Source organism: Metopolophium dirhodum, chromosome 1, assembly GCF_019925205.1.
Source record: "Metopolophium dirhodum isolate CAU chromosome 1, ASM1992520v1, whole genome shotgun sequence".
NCBI classification, from domain to species: Eukaryota; Metazoa; Arthropoda; class Insecta; order Hemiptera; family Aphididae; genus Metopolophium; species Metopolophium dirhodum.
Genome location: NC_083560.1, coordinates 105,424,862 through 105,429,837, shown reverse-complemented (window position 1 = coordinate 105,429,837; position 4,976 = coordinate 105,424,862). Strand labels below are relative to the sequence as shown.

At 26.8% G+C, this 4,976-nt stretch overlaps 1 pseudogene; it reads left to right on the top strand.

Moving 5' to 3' along the window:
* Positions 1–3,852, top strand: LOC132934160 (uncharacterized; annotated as a pseudogene).
* Positions 3,853–4,976: the final 1,124 nt, after the last annotated feature.

The following is a 4,976-nucleotide window of genomic DNA, read 5'->3' as shown; positions in this document are numbered from 1 at the left end:
ATGAAGTCTGCCAGAAATAAAAGCAAGCTCACCATGAGTGCCAAACAACTTTAAGAATTAAATATATGCGTGACTTGCACAAAGCCTTTAGACACTACTTCAAAATTTTTGAATTGCCTTTATGACGTATGCAACAAGCGTATTGATTTGTGTTTTGAAAAACCAGGTGAGATGTTCTAAATATAGTTTTAAATTTTAATCATTAAACATATTATTATTAATATTCATCATAATATACAATATTAATGATAATAATATGTAAAGTTTGGTCAACAATTTTAATATTATGTAATAATAGTATTAATTCGTGTACCACTAGCTGACCGTAAGCTGACGGAGTAGATTATATGAAATTAAAATGTTGAAAAAATGCCGAAAATAGTGTGAGTAACCTTAAGGGGGCTGAAGCCAATGAAAAAAAGTGACTTTTAGACCAATAAGCTAGACAAAACTGGAAGAATTTGATTTGACAGATTTTCATTTTGAAAACGGATTATGATTGACCAACAAGTTTACTAGGGAATGATCGAGGCGATTTTGAATATATTTTTTTTCATCTGTGATATCCAGGAATAAAAATATCGAAAAAATATGATATTTTGTATTTATACTATTCATTATATGACACTAACAATAATTGGTATATTCAAAATCGCCTCGATCATTCCCTGCAAGTAAATATGTTGATCAATCATAATCCGTTTTCAAAAATAAAAACTGTCAAACCAAATTCTTCCAGTCTTGACTAGCTTATTGGTCTGAAAGTCACTTTTTTTCATTGACTGGAGCCCCCTCCAGACTCCTTATGGTTTATTTTATGATACGGAATTCAAATATATTGAAAAAAATTATAACAAACAAAATTAATGTTTAGAGCGGTCAAATCTACATTAGTTTTGACTTTTGGCAAAACCGGCTGCAGCCCCTTTAACTCTTTATCGGTAGGTAATATTAATTTTTTATGAGTACTTGAATTTAACAGTTTTACGATAGGATACCACTATTCATTGGATATTTTACAATTCTAAAACGAATAAATTCTTGAATTTTCCACCAAATTTGAAAATTATCAATTTTTTTTTAAATTTTATTTAGTTTGATTATTGACGTACATTACAAAGACATGCCCGATAATTACTGTAAAGCAGAGCGCGGTTCCCACTTTTCCACCTTTTTGTTAAATTGGGTGCAGTTTATTTTGAATAATATTCTATATAGGTATAGTAAAAATACCAAAATATAATATAATTAATATTATCATGTATTCCAAATATGTATACCTATACATAGTACATACCTACTTATTATAGATAGTAAATATGTCATTAAAGAACATATTTTATTAAGTACTTATATAATTCTATATAAATGTATAACTCTTATTTATGGAATTATGTTTATAAATAACTTTTGGAATTTATCGGTGAATCGTCACGATCTATTTAATTTGCGTGTAAAATATTAAAAACACATTTTTAAGGAATGGATTGGAATTTTTTGTTACAAATAATAATAATTATATACTTGTTGTATGAATAATACCAAAGACTGAAGGATGCATTTTTTGTATGAATAACTGCAAATTTAAAAACATAACATTTAGAATATTTCAATGCAATTAATATTGCATTCGAGTTCAAAAAAATGCATAGAATTACTTATATTTGATTTACTTTATAACAGTTGTACCTACAAGTTTATTTATCATGTTTTTATTGTTTATATAGGTCAATTCGTATGCGATTGTGGAGTGGTAACTGACATTTCAAAAAGACTCATAAATTGTACATTATTTTGTGAACAGTTCGATGAAGTAATCACAAGTTTTTTATATACCCAGCTTGTACCTATTGTTTACTCAGGGTATGGGTGCAATTTAATGGAAAACAATAACTAATAGTGGAGGGGTACCTAAGTAGGTAACATTTTAACACGCAGTTTATAACTACATTTAATAATTAATTAATTGATTTATTGAAATCACTTCAGTACTCCTTAGCATTAAGTCACACTCATCCACCACTCACAAATTGCACCTGTATAAAATATTATCTGAATAAATATATTACAATTTATAGTATATCAATATAAATATGGTTTTAATTTTTCATTCATACTATGCTGTTGTCTTTAGAGTATTTTAAGAAATAATTATATGGATGAAGAATACCAAAAAGAAGAGTATGATCAATCGAAAGTCCCATGTCCAAATTCCGATGATGTAAGTACAAGTACCTATATATGAATAAGGAATTGTAATATATATTTGTTTTTAATAAAATACAAATCAAGCATAATTACGTTTGACGCAAACGTCTAAACCAAAATATATGTAACGGTGTGTTATTCTTTTTATAAAAATGCATTAATTGATTTTTTTAAGAATTTTAATGTATTTAAATCAAAGTTCGATTAAGTAGTTCTTAAGTTATATATAATTTAGGGCCGTCGTATTCATATAGTCGAATGCTTAAGAATAAGTATTGCTTAATCTATTTTTTTTTTAAATTATCAAATTTAGCTTAGGCAATACTATTATTCTTAAGCATTGTCGCATTGAGTATAAATAGAATACGGCTCTTGCTTTTTAGTATACTAAGATGATTTTAAAATGTTGGTTATTACTATTCATCTAACAATATAAATAATTTGTAATAATGATACTAATAAATACTACATAATTATTAATTATTATCTACATCTATCTTATATTACATATAGTTTATATTTTTGTAAAATCATTTTTAAGGGTTATTAATTATTATCATTGGCATAAACATTTTAATAACTCAAAAACTATACTCATTAGAATTTCCACTAAATAATTTGCAGTAAAAAGGGGGTGGGGTGTTTAATTTAAAAAATAGATGTTTGTATCGTCACAAGCAGGAGCGGATTCACCCATAGGCCACCAAGGCACGTGCCTAGGGCGTAATATTTTTTGGGGCACAATTTTTTAGTTAATTTTTACTTTTTAATTTTTCATAATTTCATAATTATATTTACCTATATTTATATTTTATGTTAATTTTTTTTTTGTATACAACTTGCATGAAACTGAAGAATGGCTCACGTATAGTCACGTCGCAGTAACGTTTTAGTTTATAAGCTATGATATAACTTTAAAAATAACTAGAATTAACTTTCACTAGATATAAAATTAAAAAAATTAAAAACTATAGTTTAGTAGACAATAATTTATATGTTATAGCCATCCAAGCGAATATACTAAATATGTAGGTCGTATAATACGATATGGTTATTGGTTATTATTATTTCAATGTTGTCAATGGTGGGTGGGTTGGGGGTGTCCGAATCTTCCGGATGTTTCCACAATGTTTCTACAATATTTCAAAACATTATGAGCATATTTTTCCAGAAAATTGTATTATTTATTTATTATTCATCATTAACTATTTAACTAACCACCTATTTTATAGGTACTAATAGAGAACCTAAATTACCAATTTAAATATGGCTACAATATTGGGAATTTTATTGACATTCATTGATACAAAAAACTAAAACATTTGAAACTAAAATGTCCGTTAACAGTTCAAAACAAAACAAAATATTTTGAAAATTTTATCGTGTATAGAAAATACTAATATAAGCAACCGGTGAAAATTTCATGAATATACAGTAATTTGTTTTTGAGTTAGGTAAGCTAAAAACCGATTTTGGGTAAAAATTCACGTTTTTCCATAATTTTTATTTTGTTTTTTGTATGATTTTAGATTCTGAGTGGAGCGAACAATATACAATGATACTATATCATTGAATTCAAGTTTAATACAATCCATTATACATTGACCCACTTGAAACCTACTGTACAGCAGAGCGACATCCACTTACTTAGATAAATTTGTATAATAATATTACGAATTTACGTTTTAAGATAGTATCAGTTAAATCGTGATAACGAATTACACTGAGATAGATATGGATTTGGGAAGGTATTCCTAAAAAAAAAATGAATTTGTATTTGTGAAACTGATTTTATTGTAAGACAAAATGTTTTTATACATAAAAAACGAACGGTTAGGTTTTTAATGATAAAATAATACATGTTGAAAAATCAGCCAAATCCCTCCTCCCGCCCCCCCCCCCCCCTTGACAAAATCATTTGACCGCCACTGATATACCTAATAAGTGTTATAAAATATACATATCAAAACACGTAACATATACGTATATACGCCGCAATGACTTCGAGCGTCGAACTCAACCCCGTATCCACGAATACCTACAATTACATACTCAGGTAAATTAATTATAATATTTCATAATATATTTTTATTTATACATCATTATACGATATGAAATATAATAAAGTATATAGTAGAATAATTATACGTATCTACCCTATAGACTAATGAAATAAAATCACTAATCAACGTTAAATAAAACCAGAACGAGTAAACACATACTTATTTAATATGTTCATCCATAATATATCATACATTTTATTACGTAAACCAATATTAATTTATTATACCGTTTAACACATAAACTTTAGTAGCAGAGCTTGTCGTGGGGTCATCAACATCCCCGTCCATACAATATTTTACGTAGAATATCACCTTATAAGTTTACACATTTACATTTACCCTATACACTTCATTTTTCTATAATTGTTATTTTTCCTTTTCCGTTTATCTTTTCGTATTTTTATTCTAGGATATCTAGGGTAAGTTCAAAATATAATATAGTTTATAGAATATATACCATTATATACCAACATATTATAACTAGCTACCTGGTTATAACGCATAAGTAGGTATAGTTTATACAAACGATCTGGCAAAATCAACAGAGTGGTTCAAATTGTTTGCACACCTTGGCTAATACGAAAAAAAAATCAAAAAATATAAATATTTATGTTATTTTTTTGAAAATATGTATTGCAATACGTAAAATATTAAACAAATGTTATTTTTTTGTAAATATGTGTTAAAATACGTGAAATATTAAAC